The 19,384-nt window shown below is 44.0% G+C and overlaps 1 protein-coding gene across 2 annotated transcripts in view; it reads right to left on the bottom strand.

The window, feature by feature from the left end:
- Positions 1–3,280: 3,280 nt before the first annotated feature.
- The window catches only part of LOC125764443 (uncharacterized), a 24,248-nt gene continuing 8,144 nt past the window's right edge, over positions 3,281–19,384 (bottom strand). For both annotated transcript variants that reach the window (XM_049428688.1, XM_049428690.1), the window contains exon 2: positions 3,281–3,668. The gene's annotated coding sequence lies outside the window, so the exon portion shown is untranslated. The remainder of the gene's footprint in view (positions 3,669–19,384) is intronic.

Raw genomic sequence — 19,384 nt, 5'->3', positions numbered from 1 at the left:
AAAATACGCCCATTTCCTAATGCTTTCCGTGTGCGATTTTGCCAGACCAATGCCCAACGCAGCTGCCGAAAAACAACACATTATCGGTCGCATACTGCTAGCAAATTCCTGCACCGATAGACACCAGCATACCACGAGAAAATACGCCCATTTCCTAATGCTTTCCGTGTGCGTTTTTGCCAGACCAATGCCCAACGCATCTACCGAAAATAACCCATTATCCCCCCCAGCACCGATTTATGCCAGCATACCACGATAAAATACGACAATTTCCTAATGCTTTCCGTGTGCGTATTTGCCAGACCGATTCCCAACGCATCTACGGAAAAACAACACATTATCGGTCGCTTACTGCTAGCAAATTCCTGCACCGATCCACATCAGCATACCACGAGAAAATACGCCCATTTCCTAATGCTTTCCGTGTGCGTTTTTTCCAGACCAATTCCCAACGCATCTACCGAAAAATAACCCATTATCGGTCGCTTACTGCTAGCAGATTTCTGCACCGATCCATACCAGCATACCACGAGAAAATACGCCCATTTCCTAATGCTTTCCGTGTGCGTATTTGCCAGACCAATGCCCAACGCAGCTGCCGAAAAATATCCCATTATTGGTCGGTTACTGCTAGCAAATTCCTGCACCGATTTATGCCAGCATACCACGAGAAAATACGACTATTTAATAATGCTTTTCGTGTGCGTTTTTGCCAGACCGATCCCTAACGCATCTACGAAAAAACAACACATTATCGGTCGCTTACTGCTAGCAAATTCCTGCACCGATTTATGCCAGCATACCACGAGAAAATACGCCCATTTCCTAATGCTTTCCGTGTGCGTATTTGCCAGACCGATCCCCAACGCATCTACGGAAAAACAACACATTATCCGTCGCTTACTGCTAGCAAATTTCTGCACCGATTCATACCAGCATACCACGAGCAAATACGCCCATTTCTTAATGCTTTCCGTGTGCGTATTTGCAAGACCGATGCCTAACGCATCGACGAAAAAACAACACATTATCGGTCGCTTACTGCTAGCAGATTAATGCACCGAATCATGCCAGCATACCACGAGAAAATACGCCCATTTCCTAATGCTTTCCGTGTGCGTATTTGCAAGACCGATCCCTAACGCATCTACGGAAAAACAACACATTATCGGTCGCTTACTGCTAGCAAATTCCTGCACCGATTTATGCCAGCATACCACGAGAAAATACGCCCATTTCCTAATGCTTTCCGTGTGCGTATTTGCCAGACCGATCCCCAACGCATCTACGGAAAAACAACACATTATCCGTCGCTTACTGCTAGCAAATTTCTGCACCGATTCATACCAGCATACCACGAGAAAATACGCCCATTTCCTAATGCTTTCCGTGTGCGTATTTGCAAGACCGATCCCCAAAGCATGTACGAAAAACAACACATTATCGGTCGCTTACTGCTAGCAAATTTCTGCACCGATTCATACCAGCATACCACGAGAAAATACGCCCATTTCCTAATCCTTTCCGTGTGCGTATTTGCAAGACCGATCCCTAACGCATGTACGAAAAAACAACACATTATCGGTCGCTTACTGCTAGCAAATTCCTGCACCGATTTATGCCAGCATACCACGAGAAAATACGCCCATTTCCTAATGCTTTTCGTGTGCGTATTTGCCAGACCGATCCCCAACGCATCTACGGAAAAACAACACATTATCGGTCGCTTACTGCTAGCAAATTCCTGCACCGATCCATTTGCAAGACCGATCCCCAACGCATCTACGGAAAAACAACACATCATCGGTCGCTTACTGCTAGCAAATTTCTGCACCGATCCATACCAGCATACCACGAGAAAATACGCCCATTTCCTAATGCTTTTCGTGTGCGTTTTTGCCAGACCAATCCCCAACGCATCTACCGAAAATTACCCATTATCGGTCGGTTACTTCTAGCAAATTCCTGCACCTATTTATGCCAGCATACCACGAGAAAATACGACCATTTCCTAATGCTTTCCGTGTGCGTTTTTGCCAGACCGATCTCCAGCGCATGTACGAAAAAACAACACATTATCGGTCGCTTACTGCTAGCAGATTAATGCACCGAATCATGCCAGCATACCACGAGAAAATATGCCCATTTCCTAATGCTTACCGTGTGCGTATTTGCAGACCGATTCCCAATGCAGCATTGGCCGTATTTTCTCGTGGTATGCTGGCATAAATCGGTGCAGGAATTTGCTATCAGTAAGCGACCGATAATGGGATATTTTTCCGTAGATACGTTGTTCATTTGTCTGGCAAATACGCACACGGAAAGCATTAGGAAATTGTCGCATTTTCTCGTGGTATGCTGGCATAAATCGGTGCAGGAATGTGCTAGCAGTAAGCGACTGATAACGAGTTCTTCTGCTTCTCTTTTTGTAACTACTTTTTCATGAGTGCCGTTCTAAGCCAAAATTATTGGGCGTGTCGAATAAAACGAATTATTGTTTATGTTTCAAGCGCATATGCTTGCACACTCTTGGTAACGATTGGTAACGGTCACCACAATTAAAAGCAAAGCTAATAAAATTAAATTAAATGATAGAACACTGAAATAAATTTTAGCGAATATAATAAAATACAATTAACTTTATTGAGTTTGCTGAAATAAAATGTTCTTAAATTGAATTTCATGTATTATTATTTGCGTTATTTTAATTTGCTTGAAATTAATTGAATTAAATATTGTTTGCTATATTGATTTGACACCGATGTCATTCGACACTCGGTCATTCGGTCGTGTTAATTGATAAGCTAATAGAATGAAATATAATTAAATTCAGTTACGTAAAATAAAATTTGCATTTTTAAAGTTTGTTTCAGGTCAACGCTTTAGCAAATGTTGATGTTCTATGGAAATGCAAATTGATTCTTATTAAACGCGATCACGAGCCTTCTCGAACCTACAGACCTTCAACTGCACGTAGGCGGGTGTTACTGTGTGGCACACTCGGAATACGCCCGAAGTGCTTGAATACCTCCCGCACGGAACGCTTGTGCTACATCAACACTGTACTTCTTTGATACGCTGATCCACTGAACACGAAGTCAAAAAAATGTAGAGAAGCCCTGCGTCCACTTACAAATGAATGTAAATTATCGACATAAAAACGCAAAAAGCGTAGATTTGATTTCCTCCGACTGAGGTTAAATTTCTGCTGATTAAAACAACGTATTGTAGCAATTCGCTTAAGGCAAAAACCATGCCCATAACAGAAACAACACCCAGCTCTAGGCGAGGAACTTTTTAATAATGTAAACAAACCCCAAAAGATAAAACATTTCTTTAAAAAAACACGGAGTTCTGCTTGTCTGAAAGATCAGGGAGAACTAATCAAACGTGTAGGTTTTGCCAACGTTTTTCAGAATGCGCTGTCGAGCCAAATCGATCACACGATGAGCGCACACGGTCAGCTTCGCAATTTACAGCATGTGTACATAGTTGGTAACCAGGCCGATCACAACAGCTATCGATTTTTCATCCCGGACGGCCAGCTTCACCAATAGTCTAACACGTTGATTGAGTAACAACAGCAATGGTTCATTCGGCTTATGAACAGACGACGCATGACGAGGTTGTTGCATTCCTTGTTTAGGACGGTACAGGAAACGGTTCAGCTAAAAATTAAATTAATGACCGATTAATCCCTGAGAGATCAGGGAGAGCTTGTGAAACGTGAACAATTTGCCACCGTTCTTCACAATGCGCTGTCGAGCCAAATCGATCACACAATGAGCGCACACGTTCAGCTTCGCAATTTACATCATGCGGCTATCGTTTTCTTATCCTTGATATGCGGTTTCACCTACAAAGCAACAGGATGTTCGAGTGACATCAGTGTCGAATGACATCTGTGTCGAGTGACATCTGTGTCAAATCAATATAGCAAACAATATTTAATTCAATTAATTTCAAGCAAATTGAAATAACGCAAATAATATTACATGAAATTAAATTTAAAAACATTCTATTTCAGCAAACTCAATAAAATTAATTGTATTTTATTATATTCGCTAAAATTTATTTCAGTGTTCTTTCATTTAATTTAATTTTATTAGCTTTGCTTTTAATTGTGGTGACCGTTACCAATCGTTAGCAAGAGTGCGCAGGCGTATGCGCCCGAAACACAAACAAATAATACGCTTTATACGATACGCCCAATAATTTTGGCTTAGCACGGCACTCATGAAAAAGTAGTTACAAAAAGAGAAGCAGAAGAACTCGTTAACAGCCGCTTACTGCTAGCCGATTCCTGCACCGATTTATGCCAGCATACCACGAGAAAATACGCCCATTTCCTAATGCTTTCCGTGTGCGTATTTGCAAGACCGATCCCTAACGCATCTACGGAAAAACAACACATTATCGGACGCTTACTGCTAGCAAATTCCTGCACCGATTTATGCCAGCATATCACGAGAAAATACGCCCATTTCCTAATGCTTTCCGTGTGCGTAGTTGCAAGACCGATCCCCAACGCATCTACGGAAAAACAACACATTATCGGTCGCTTACTGCTAGCAAATTTCTGCACCGATCCAGCATACCACGAGAAAATACGCCCATTTCTTAATGCTTTCCGTGTGCGTATTTGCAAGACCGATCCCCAACGCATCTACGGAAAAACAACACATTATCGGTCGCTTACTGCTAACAAATTCCTGCACCGATTTATGCCAGCATACCACGAGAAAATACGCCCATTTCCTAATGCTTCCTGTGTAAGTATTTGCCTGACCGATCCCCAACGCATCTACGGAAAAACAACACATTATCGGTCGCTTACTGCTAGTAAATTCCTGCACCGATTTATGCCAGCATACCACGAGAAAATACGCCCATTTTCTAATGCTTTCCGTGTGCGTATTTGCAAGACCGATCCCCAAAGCATCTACGGAAAAACAACACATTATCGGACGCTTACTGCTAGCAAATTTCTGCACCGATCCATACCAGCATACCACGAGAAAATACGCCCATTTCCTAATGCTTTCCGTGTGCGTATTTGCCAGACCGATCCCCAACGCATCTACGAAAAAAAAACATATCATCGGTTGCTTATCGCTAGCAGATTCCTGCACCGATTTATGCCACCATACTATGAAAAAATACGGACATTTCCTAATGATTTCCGTGTGCGTATTTGCCTGACCGATCCTCGGCGCATCTACGGAAAAACAACACATTATCGGTCGCTTACTGCTAGCAAATTTCTGCACCAATCCATACCAGCATACCACGAGAAAATACGCCCATTTCCTAATGCTTTCCGTGTGCGTATTTGCAAGACCGATCCGTAACGCATCTAGGAAAAAAAACAACACATTATTGGTCGCTTACTGCTAGCAAATTTCTGCACCGATTCATACCAGCATACCACGAGAAAATACGCCCATTTCTTAATGCTTTCCGTGTGCGTATTTGCAAGACCGATCCCTAACGCATCTACGAAAAAACAGCACATTATCGGTCGCTTACTGCTAGCAAATTTCTGCACCGATTTATGCCAGCATACCACGAGAAAATACGCCCATTTTCTAATGCTTTCCGTGTGCGTATTTGCAAGACCGATCCCTAACGCATCTACGGAAAAACAACTCATTATCGGTCGCGTACTGCTAGCAAATTCCTGCACCGATCCATACCAGCATACCACGAGAAAATACGCCCATTTTCTAATGCTTTCCGTGTGCGTATTTGCAAGACCGATCCCTAACGCATCTACGGAAAAACAACACATTATCGGTCGCTTACTGCTAGCAAATTTCTGCACCGATTCATACCAGCATACCACGAGAAAATACGCCCATTTCCTAATGCTTTCCGTGTGCGTATTTGCAAGACCGATCCCCAACGCATGTACGAAAAAACAACACATTATCGGACGCTTACTGCTAGCAAATTTCTGCACCGATTCATACCAGCATAGCACGAGAAAATACGCCCATTTCTTAATGCTTTCCGTGTGCGTATTTGCAAGACCGATCCCCAACGCATGTACGGAAAAACAACACATTATCGGTCGCTTACTGCTAGCAAATTCCTGCACCGATTTATGCCAGCATACCACGAGAAAATACGCCCATTTCCTAATGCTTCCCGTGTGCGTATTTGCCAGAAAGATCCCCAACGCATCAACGAAAAAACAACACATTATCGGACGCTTACTGCTAGCAAATTCCTGCACCGATTTATGCCAGCATACCACGAGAAAATACGCCCATTTCCTAATGCTTCCCGTGTAAGTATTTGCCTGACCGATCCCCAACGCATCTACGGAAAAACAACACATTATCGGTCGCTTACTGCTAGTAAATTCCTGCACCGATTTATGCCAGCATACCACGAGAAAATACGCCCATTTTCTAATGCTTTCCGTGTGCGTATTTGCAAGACCGATCCCCAAAGCATCTACGGAAAAACAACACATTATCGGACGCTTACTGCTAGCAAATTTCTGCACCGATCCATACCAGCATACCACGAGAAAATACGCCCATTTCCTAATGCTTTCCGTGTGCGTATTTGCCAGACCGATCCCCAACGCATCTACGAAAAAAACACATATCATCGGTTGCTTATCGCTAGCAGATTCCTGCACCGATTTATGCCACCATACTATGAAAAAATACGCCCATTTCCTAATGATTTCCGTGTGCGTATTTGCCTGACCGATCCTCGGCGCATCTACGGAAAAACAACACATTATCGGTCGCTTACTGCTAGCAAATTTCTGCACCAATCCATACCAGCATACCACGAGAAAATACGCCCATTTCCTAATGCTTTCCGTGTGCGTATTTGCAAGACCGATCCCCAACGCATCTAGGAAAAAAAACAACACATTATTGGTCGCTTACTGCTAGCAAATTTCTGCACCGATTCATACCAGCATACCACGAGAAAATACGCCCATTTCTTAATGCTTTCCGTGTGCGTATTTGCAAGACCGATCCCTAACGCATCTACGGAAAAACAGCACATTATCGGTCGCTTACTGCTAGCAAATTACTGCACCGATTTATGCCAGCATACCACGAGAAAATACGCCCATTTTCTAATGCTTTCCGTGTGCGTATTTGCAAGACCGATCCCTAACGCATCTACGGAAAAACAACTCATTATCGGTCGCGTACTGCTAGCAAATTCCTGCACCGATCCATACCAGCATACCACGAGAAAATACGCCCATTTCCTAATGCTTTCCGTGTGCGTATTTGCAAGACCGATCCCTAACGCATCTACGGAAAAACAACACATTATCGGTCGCTTACTGCTAGCAAATTTCTGCACCGATTCATACCAGCATACCACGAGAAAATACGCCCATTTCCTAATGCTTTCCGTGTGCGTATTTGCAAGACCGATCCCCAACGCATGTACGAAAAAACAACACATTATCGGACGCTTACTGCTAGCAAATTTCTGCACCGATTCATACCAGCATAGCACGAGAAAATACGCCCATTTCTTAATGCTTTCCGTGTGCGTATTTGCAAGACCGATCCCCAACGCATGTACGGAAAAACAACACATTATCGGTCGCTTACTGCTAGCAAATTCCTGCACCGATTTATGCCAGCATACCACGAGAAAATACGCCCATTTCCTAATGCTTCCCGTGTGCGTATTTGCCAGATCGATCCCCAACGCATCGACGAAAAAACAACACATTATCGGACGCTTACTGCTAGCAAATTCCTGCACCGATTTATGCCAGCATACCACGAGAAAATACGCCCATTTCCTAATGCTTCCCGTGTAAGTATTTGCCTGACCGATCCCCAACGCATCTACGGAAAAACAACACATTATCGGTCGCTTACTGCTAGCAAATTCCTGCACCGGTTTATGCCAGCATACCACGAGAAAATACGCCCATTTTCTAATGCTTTCCGTGTGCGTATTTGCAAGACCGATCCCCAACGCATCTACGGAAAAACAACACATTATCGGTCGCTTACTGCTAGCAAATTTCTGCACCGATCCATCCCAGCATACCACGAGAAAATACGCCCATTTCTTAATGCTTTCCGTGTGCGTATTTGCCAGACCGATCCCCAACGCATCTACGGAAAAACAACACATTATCGGACGCTTACTGCTAGCAAATTCCTGCACCGATCCATACCAGCATACCACGAGAAAATACGCTTATTTCCTAATGCTTTCCGTGTGCGTATTTGCAACACCGATCCCAAAAGCATCTACGGAAAAACAACACATTATCGGTCGCTTACTGCTAGCAAATTCCTGCACCGATTTATGCCAGCATACCACGAGAAAATACGCCCATTTCCTAATGCTTCCCGTGTAAGTATTTGCCAGACCGATCCCCAAAGCATCTACGGAAAAACAACACATTATCGGACGCTTACTGCTAGCAAATTCCTGCCCCGATTTATGCCAGCATACCACAAGAAAATACGCCCATTTCCTAATGCTTTCCGTGTGCGTATTTGCAAGACCGATCCCCAACGCATGTACGAAAAAACAACACATTATCGGTCGCTTACTGCTAGCAAATTCCTGCACCGATTTATGCCAGCATACCACGAGAAAATACGCCCATTTCCTAATGCTTTCCGTGTGCGATTTTGCCAGACCGATCCCCAACGCATCTACGGAAAAACAACACATTATCGGTCGCTTACTGCTAGCAAATTCCTGCACCGATTTATGCCAGCATACCACGAGAAAATACGCCCATTTTCTAATGCTTTCCGTGTGCGTATTTGCCTGACCGATCCCCAAAGCATCTACGAAAAAACAACACATTATCGGTCGCTTACTGCTAGCAAATTCCTGCACCGATTTATGCTAGCATACCACGATAAAATACGCCCATTTCCTAATGCTTCCCGTGTAAGTATTTGCCTGACCGATCCCCAACGCATCTACGGAAAAACAACACATTATCGGACGCTTACTGCTAGCAAATTCCTGCACCGATTTATGCCAGCATACCACGAGAAAATACGCCCATTTTCTAATGCTTTCCGTGTGCGTATTTGCAAGACCGATCCCCAAAGCATCTACGGAAAAACAACACATTATCGGTCGCTTACTGCTAGCAAATTCCTGCACCGATTTATGCCAGCATACCACGAGAAAATACGCCCATTTTCTAATGCTTTCCGTGTGCGTATTTGCAAGACCGATCCCCAAAGCATCTACGGAAAAACAACACATTATCGGTCGCTTACTGCTAGCAAATTCCTGCACCGATTTATGCCAGCATACCACGAGAAAATACGCCCATTTTCTAATGCTTTCCGTGTGCGTATTTGCAAGACCGATCCCCAAAGCATCTACGGAAAAACAACACATTATCGGACGCTTACTGCTAGCAAATTCCTGCACCGATTTATGCCAGCATACCACGAGAAAATACGCCCATTTCTTAATGCTTTCCGTGTGCGTATTTGCAAGACCGATCCCCAACGCATGTACGAAAAAACAACACATTATCGGTAGCTTACTGCTAGCAAATTCCTGCACCGATTTATGCCAGCATACCACGAGAAAATACGCCCATTTCCTAATGCTTCCTGTGTAAGTATTTACCTGACCGAACCCCAACGCATCTACGGAAATACAAAACATTATCGGTCGCTTACTGCTAGCAAATTCCTGCACCGATCCATACCAGCATACCACGAGAAAATACGCCCATTTCCTAATGCTTCCTGTGTAAGTATTTGCCTGACCGATCCCCAAAGCATCTACGAAAAAACAACACATTATCGGTCGCTTACTGCTAGCAAATTTCTGCACCGATCCATACCAGCATACCACGAGAAAATACGCCCATTTATTAATGCTTTCCGTGTGCGTATTTGCAAGACCGATCCCCAAAGCATCTACGAAAAAACAACACATTATCGGTCGCTTACTGCTAGCAAATTCCTGCACCGATTTATGCCAGCATACCACGAGAAAATACGCCCATTTCCTAATGCTTCCTGTGTAAGTATTTGAATGACCGATCCCCGACGCATCTACGGAAAAACAAAACATTATCGGTCGCTTACTGCTAGCAAATTCCTGCACCGATCCATACCAGCATACCACGAGAAAATACGCCCATTTTCTAATGCTTTCCGTGTGCGTATTTGCCTGACCGATCCCCAACGCATGTACGAAAAAACAACACATTATCGGTCGCTTACTGCTAGCAAATTCCTGCACCGATTTATGCCAGCATACCACGAGAAAATACGCCCATTTCCTAATGCTTTCCGTGTGCGTATTTGCAAGACCGATCCCTAACGCATCTACGGAAAAACAACACATTATCGGACGCTTACTGCTAGCAAATTCCTGCACCGATTTATGCCAGCATATCACGAGAAAATACGCCCATTTCCTAATGCTTTCCGTGTGCGTATTTGCAAGACCGATCCCCAACGCATCTACGGAAAAACAACACATTATCGGTCGCTTACTGCTAGCAAATTTCTGCACCGATTCATACCAGCATACCACGAGAAAATACGCCCATTTCTTAATGCTTTCCGTGTGCGTATTTGCAAGACCGATCCCTAACGCATCTACGGAAAAACAACACATTATCGGTCGCTTACTGCTAGCAAATTCCTGCACCGATTTATGCCAGCATACCACGAGAAAATACGCCCATTTCCTAATGCTTTCCGTGTGCGTATTTGCAAGACCGATCCCTAACGCATCTACGAAAAAACAACACATTATCGGTCGCTTACTGCTAGCAAATTCCTGCACCGATTCATACCAGCATACCACGAGAAAATACGCCCATTTCCTAATGCTTTCCGTGTGCGCATTTGCCAGACCGATCCCCAACGCATCTACGAAAAAAACACACATCATCGGTTGCTTATTGCTAGCAGATTCCTGCACCGATTTATGCCACCATACTACGAAAAAATACGGACATTTCCTAATGATTTCCGTGTGCGTATTTGCCAGACCGATCCTCGGCGCATCTACGGAAAAACAACACATTATCGGTCGCTTACTGCTAGCAAATTTCTGCACCGATTCATACCAGCATACCACGAGAAAATACGCCCATTTCTTAATGCTTTCCGTGTGCGTATTTGCAAGACCGATCCCTAACGCATCTACGGAAAAACAACACATTATCGGTCGCTTACTGCTAGCAAATTTCTGCACCGATTCATACCAGCATACAACGAGAAAATACGCCCATTTCCTAATGCTTTCCGTGTGCGTATTTGCCAGACCGATCCCCAACGCATCTACGAAAAAAAACACACATCATCGGTTGCTTATTGCTAGCAAATTCCTGCACCGATTTATGCCACCATACTACGAAAAAATACGGACATTTCCTAATGATTTCCGTGTGCGTATTTGCCTGACCGATCCCCAACGCATGTACGAAAAAACAACACATTATCGGTCGCTTACTGCTAGCAAATTCCTGCACCGATTTATGCCAGCATACCACGAGAAAATACGCCCATTTCCTAATGCTTTCCGTGTGCGTATTTGCAAGACCGATCCCTAACGCATCTACGGAAAAACAACACATTATCGGACGCTTACTGCTAGCAAATTCCTGCACCGATTTATGCCAGCATATCACGAGAAAATACGCCCATTTCCTAATGCTTTCCGTGTGCGTATTTGCAAGACCGATCCCCAACGCATCTACGGAAAAACAACACATTATCGGTCGCTTACTGCTAGCAAATTTCTGCACCGATTCATACCAGCATACCACGAGAAAATACGCCCATTTCTTAATGCTTTCCGTGTGCGTATTTGCAAGACCGATCCCTAACGCATCTACGGAAAAACAACACATTATCGGTCGCTTACTGCTAGCAAATTCCTGCACCGATTTATGCCAGCATACCACGAGAAAATACGCCCATTTCCTAATGCTTTCCGTGTGCGTATTTGCAAGACCGATCCCTAACGCATCTACGAAAAAACAACACATTATCGGTCGCTTACTGCTAGCAAATTTCTGCACCGATTCATACCAGCATACCACGAGAAAATACGCCCATTTCCTAATGCTTTCCGTGTGCGCATTTGCCAGACCGATCCCCAACGCATCTACGAAAAAAACACACATCATCGGTTGCTTATTGCTAGCAGATTCCTGCACCGATTTATGCCACCATACTACGAAAAAATACGGACATTTCCTAATGATTTCCGTGTGCGTATTTGCCAGACCGATCCTCGGCGCATCTACGGAAAAACAACACATTATCGGTCGCTTACTGCTAGCAAATTTCTGCACCGATTCATACCAGCATACCACGAGAAAATACGCCCATTTCTTAATGCTTTCCGTGTGCGTATTTGCAAGACCGATCCCTAACGCATCTACGGAAAAACAACACATTATCGGTCGCTTACTGCTAGCAAATTTCTGCACCGATTCATACCAGCATACAACGAGAAAATACGCCCATTTCCTAATGCTTTCCGTGTGCGTATTTGCCAGACCGATCCCCAACGCATCTACGAAAAAAAACACACATCATCGGTTGCTTATTGCTAGCAAATTCCTGCACCGATTTATGCCACCATACTACGAAAAAATACGGACATTTCCTAATGATTTCCGTGTGCGTATTTGCCAGACCGATCCCTAACGCATCTACGGAAAAACAACACATTATCGGTCGCTTACTGCTAGCAAATTTCTGCACCGATTCATACCAGCATACCACGAGAAAATACGCCCATTTCTTAATGCTTTCCGTGTGCGTATTTGCAAGACCGATCCCTAACGCATCTACGGAAAAACAACACATTATCGGTCGCTTACTGCTAGCAAATTTCTGCACCGATTCATACCAGCATACCACGAGAAAATACGCCCATTTCCTAATGCTTTCCGTGTGCGTATTTGCCTGACCGATCCCCAACGCATCGACGAAAAAACAACACATTATCGTTCGCTTACTGCTAGCAAATTTCTGCACCGATTCATACCAGTATACCACGAGAAAATACGCCCATTTCTTAATGCTTTCCGTGTGCGTATTTGCAAGACCGATCCCTAACGCATCTACGGAAAAACAACACATTATCGGTCGCTTACTGCTAGCAAATTCCTGCACCGATTCATACCAGCATACCACGAGAAAATACGCCCATTTTCTAATGCTTTCCGTGTGCGTATTTGCCTGACCGATCCCCAACGCATCGACGAAAAAACAACACATTATCGGTCGCTTACTGCTAGCAAATTACTGCACCCATCCATACCAGCATACCACGAGAAAATACGCCCATTTCATAATGCTTTCCGTGTGCGTATTTGCAAGACCGATCCCCAACGCATTTACGGAAAAACAACACATTATCGGTCGCTTACTGCTAGCAAATTTCTGCACCGATCCATACCAGCATACCACGAGAAAATACGCCCATTTCCTAATGCTTTCCATGTGCGTATTTGCAAGACCGATCCCCAACGCATGTACGAAAAAACAACACATTATCGGTCGCTTACTGCTAGCAAATTTCTGCACCGATCCATACCAGCATACCACGATAAAATACGCCCATTTCTTAATGCTTTCCGTGTGCGTATTTGCAAGACCGATCCCCAACGCATCGACGAAAAATCAACACATTATCGGTCGCATACTGCTAGCAAATTCCTGCACCGAATCATGCCAGCATACCACGAGAAAATACGCCCATTTATTAATGCTTTCCGTGTGCGTATTTGCAAGACCGATCCCTAACGCATCTACGGAAAAACAACACATTATTGGTCGCTTACTGCTAGCAAATTTCTGCATCGATTCAAACCAGCATACCACGAGAAAATACGCCCATTTCCTAATGCTTTCCATGTGCGTATTTGCAAGACCGATCCCCAACGCATCTACGGAAAAACAACACATTATCGGTCGCTTACTGCTAGCAAATTCCTGCACCGATCCATACCAGCATACCACGAGAAATGCTTTCCGCATTTCTTAATGCTTTACGTGTGCGAATTTGCAAGACCGATCCCCAACGCATCTACGGAACAACAACACATTATCGGTCGCTTACTGCTAGCAAATTCCTGCACCGATTTATGCCAGCATACCACGAGAAAATACGCCCATTTCCTAATGCTTTCCGTGTGCGTATTTGCAAGACCGATCCCCAACGCATCGACGAAAAAACAACACATTATCGATCGCTTACTGCTAGCAAATTCCTGCACCGATCCATACCAGCATACCACAAGAAAATACGCCCATTTCCTAATGCTTTCCGTGTGCGTATTTGCAAGACCGATCCCTAACGCATCTACGAAAAAACAACACATTATCGGTCGCTTACTGCTAGCAAATTCCTGCACCGATTTATGCCAGCATACCACGAGAAAATACGCCCATTTCCTAATGCTTTCCGTGTGCGTATTTGCAAGACCGATCCCCAAAGCATCTACGGAAAAACAACACATTATCGGTCGCTTACTGCTAACAAATTCCTGCACCGATTTATGCCAGCATACCACGAGAAAATACGCCCATTTCCTAATGCTTCCTGTGTAAGTATTTGCCTGACCGATCCCCAACGCATCTACGGAAAAACAACACATTATCGGTCGCTTACTGCTAGTAAATTCCTGCACCGATTTATGCCAGCATACCACGAGAAAATACGCCCATTTTCTAATGCTTTCCGTGTGCGTATTTGCAAGACCGATCCCCAAAGCATCTACGGAAAAACAACACATTATCGGACGCTTACTGCTAGCAAATTTCTGCACCGATTTATGCCAGCATACCACGAGAAAATACGCCCATTTCCTAATGCTTTCCGTGTGCGTATTTGCCAGACCGATCCCCAACGCATCTACGAAAAAAACACATATCATCGGTTGCAGATTCCTGCACCGATTTATGCCACCATACTATGAAAAAATACGGACATTTCCTAATGATTTCCGTGTGCGTATTTGCCTGACCGATCCTCGGCGCATCTACGGAAAAACAACACATTATCGGTCGCTTACTGCTAGCAAATTCCTGCACCAATCCATACCAGCATACCACGAGAAAATACGCCCATTTCCTAATGCTTTCCGTGTGCGTATTTGCAAGACCGATCCGTAACGCATCTAGGAAAAAAAAACAACACATTATTGGTCGCTTACTGCTAGCAAATTTCTGCACCGATTCATACCAGCATACCACGAGAAAATACGCCCATTTCTTAATGCTTTCCGTGTGCGTATTTGCAAGACCGATCCCTAACGCATCTACGAAAAAACAGCACATTATCGGTCGCTTACTGCTAGCAAATTACTGCACCGATTTATGCCAGCATACCACGAGAAAATACGCCCATTTCCTAATGCTTTCCGTGTGCGTATTTGCAAGACCGATCCCCAACGCATCTACGGAAAAACAACTCATTATCGGTCGCGTACTGCTAGCAAATTCCTGCACCGATCCATACCAGCATACCACGAGAAAATACGCCCATTTCCTAATGCTTTCCGTGTGCGTATTTGCAAGACCGATCCCTAACGCATCTACGGAAAAACAACACATTATCGGTCGCTTACTGCTAGCAAATTTCTGCACCGATTCATACCACCATACCACGAGAAAATACGCCTATTTCCTAATGCTTTCCGTGTGCGTATTTGCAAGACCGATCCCCAACGCATGTACGAAAAAACAACACATTATCGGACGCTTACTGCTAGCAAATTTCTGCACCGATTCATACCAGCATAGCACGAGAAAATACGCCCATTTCTTAATGCTTTCCGTGTGCGTATTTGCAAGACCGATCCCCAACGCATGTACGGAAAAACAACACATTATCGGTCGCTTACTGCTAGCAAATTCCTGCACCGATTTATGCCAGCATACCACGAGAAAATACGCCCATTTCCTAATGCTTCCCTTGTAAGTATTTGCCTGACCGATCCCCAACGCATCTACGGAAAAACAACACATTATCGGTCGCTTACTGCTAGCAAATTCCTGCACCGATTTATGCCAGCATACCACGAGAAAATACGCCCATTTTCTAATGCTTTCCGTGTGCGTATTTGCAAGACCGATCCCCAAAGCATCTACGGAAAAACAACACATTATCGGACGCTTACTGCTAGCAAATTTCTGCACCGATCCATACCAGCATATCACGAGAAAATACGCCCATTTCTTAATGCTTTCCGTGTGCGTATTTGCAAGACCGATCCCCAACGCATGTACGAACAAACAACACATTATCGGTCGCTTACTGCTAGCAAATTCCTGCACCGATCCATACCAGCATACCACGAGAAAATACGCCCATTTCCTAATGCTTTCCGTGTGCGTATTTGCCAGATCGATCCCCAACGCATCTACGGAAAAACAACACATTATCCGTCGCTTACTGCTAGCAAATTTCTGCACCGATTCATACCAGCATACCACGAGAAAATACGGCCATTTCCTAATGCTTTCCGTGTGCGTATTTGCAAGACCGATCCCCAAAGCATGTACGAAAAACAACACATTATCGGTCGCTTACTGCTAGCAAATTTCTGCACCGATTCATACCAGCATACCACGAGAAAATACGCCCATTTCCTAATGCTTCCCGTGTGCGTATTTGCAAGACCGATCCCTAACGCATGTACGAAAAAACAACACATTATCGGTCGCTTACTGCTAGCAAATTCCTGCACCGATTTATGCCAGCATACCACGAGAAAATACGCCCATTTCCTAATGCTTTCCGTGTGCGTATTTGCCAGACCGATCCCCAACGCATCTACGGAAAAACAACACATTATCCGTCGCTTACTGCTAGCAAATTTCTGCACCGATTCATACCACCATACCACGAGAAAATACGCCTATTTCCTAATGCTTTCCGTGTGCGTATTTGCAAGACCGATCCCCAACGCATGTACGAAAAAACAACACATTATCGGACGCTTACTGCTAGCAAATTTCTGCACCGATTCATACCAGCATAGCACGAGAAAATACGCCCATTTCTTAATGCTTTCCGTGTGCGTATTTGCAAGACCGATCCCCAACGCATGTACGGAAAAACAACACATTATCGGTCGCTTACTGCTAGCAAATTCCTGCACCGATTTATGCCAGCATACCACGAGAAAATACGCCCATTTCCTAATGCTTCCCTTGTAAGTATTTGCCTGACCGATCCCCAACGCATCTACGGAAAAACAACACATTATCGGTCGCTTACTGCTAGCAAATTCCTGCACCGATTTATGCCAGCATACCACGAGAAAATACGCCCATTTTCTAATGCTTTCCGTGTGCGTATTTGCAAGACCGATCCCCAAAGCATCTACGGAAAAACAACACATTATCGGACGCTTACTGCTAGCAAATTTCTGCACCGATCCATACCAGCATATCACGAGAAAATACGCCCATTTCTTAATGCTTTCCGTGTGCGTATTTGCAAGACCGATCCCTAACGCATCTACGGAAAAACAACACATTATCGGTCGCTTACTGCTAGCAAATTCCTGCACCGATTTATGCCAGCATACCACGAGAAAATACGCCCATTTCCTAATGCTTTCCGTGTGCGTATTTGCCAGACCGATCCCCAACGCATCTACGGAAAAACAACACATTATCCGTCGCTTACTGCTAGCAAATTTCTGCACCGATTCATACCAGCATACCACGAGAAAATACGCCCATTTCCTAATGCTTTCCGTGTGCGTATTTGCAAGACCGATCCCCAAAGCATGTACGAAAAACAACACATTATCGGTCGCTTACTGCTAGCAAATTTCTGCACCGATTCATACCAGCATACCACGAGAAAATACGCCCATTTCCTAATGCTTCCCGTGTGCGTATTTGCAAGACCGATCCCTAACGCATGTACGAAAAAACAACACATTATCGGTCGCTTACTGCTAGCAAATTCCTGCACCGATTTATGCCAGCATACCACGAGAAAATACGCCCATTTCCTAATGCTTTTCGTGTGCGTATTTGCCAGACCGATCCCCAACGCATCTACGGAAAAACAACACATTATCGGTCGCTTACTGCTAGCAAATTCCTGCACCGATCCATTTGCAAGACCGATCCCCAACGCATCTACGGAAAAACAACACATCATCGGTCGCTTACTGCTAGCAAATTTCTGCACCGATCCATACCAGCATACCACGAGAAAATACGCCCATTTCCTAATGCTTTTCGTGTGCGTTTTTGCCAGACCAATCCCCAACGCATCTACCGAAAATTACCCATTATCGGTCGGTTACTTCTAGCAAATTCCTGCACCTATTTATGCCAGCATACCACGAGAAAATACGACCATTTCCTAATGCTTTCCGTGTGCGTTTTTGCCAGACCGATCTCCAGCGCATGTACGAAAAAACAACACATTATCGGTCGCTTACTGCTAGCAGATTAATGCACCGAATCATGCCAGCATACCACGAGAAAATATGCCCATTTCCTAATGCTTACCGTGTGCGTATTTGCAGACCGATTCCCAATGCAGCATTGGCCGTATTTTCTCGTGGTATGCTGGCATAAATCGGTGCAGGAATTTGCTATCAGTAAGCGACCGATAATGGGATATTTTTCCGTAGATACGTTGTTCATTTGTCTGGCAAATACGCACACGGAAAGCATTAGGAAATTGTCGCATTTTCTCGTGGTATGCTGGCATAAATCGGTGCAGGAATGTGCTAGCAGTAAGCGACTGATAACGAGTTCTTCTGCTTCTCTTTTTGTAACTACTTTTTCATGAGTGCCGTTCTAAGCCAAAATTATTGGGCGTGTCGAATAAAACGAATTACTTGTTTATGTTTCAAGCGCATATGCTTGCACACTCTTGGTAACGATTGGTAACGGTCACCACAATTAAAAGCAAAGCTAATAAAATTAAATTAAATGATAGAACACTGAAATAAATTTTAGCGAATATAATAAAATACAATTAACTTTATTGAGTTTGCTGAAATAAAATGTTCTTAAATTGAATTTCATGTATTATTATTTGCGTTATTTTAATTTGCTTGAAATTAATTGAATTAAATATTGTTTGCTATATTGATTTGACACCGATGTCATTCGACACTCGGTCATTCGGTCGTGTTAATTGATAAGCTAATAGAATGAAATATAATTAAATTCAGTTACGTAAAATAAAATTTGCATTTTTAAAGTTTGTTTCAGGTCAACGCTTTAGCAAATGTTGATGTTCTATGGAAATGCAAATTGATTCTTATTAAACGCGATCACGAGCCTTCTCGAACCTACAGACCTTCAACTGCACGTAGGCGGGTGTTACTGTGTGGCACACTCGGAATACGCCCGAAGTGCTTGAATACCTC

The sequence above is a fragment of the Anopheles funestus genome, chromosome 2RL (assembly GCF_943734845.2).
Source record: "Anopheles funestus chromosome 2RL, idAnoFuneDA-416_04, whole genome shotgun sequence".
In the NCBI taxonomy this organism is placed as follows: domain Eukaryota; kingdom Metazoa; phylum Arthropoda; class Insecta; order Diptera; family Culicidae; genus Anopheles; species Anopheles funestus.
Note: the sequence above shows the minus strand (reverse complement) of the source record. Positions and strands in the feature narration are given on the sequence as shown.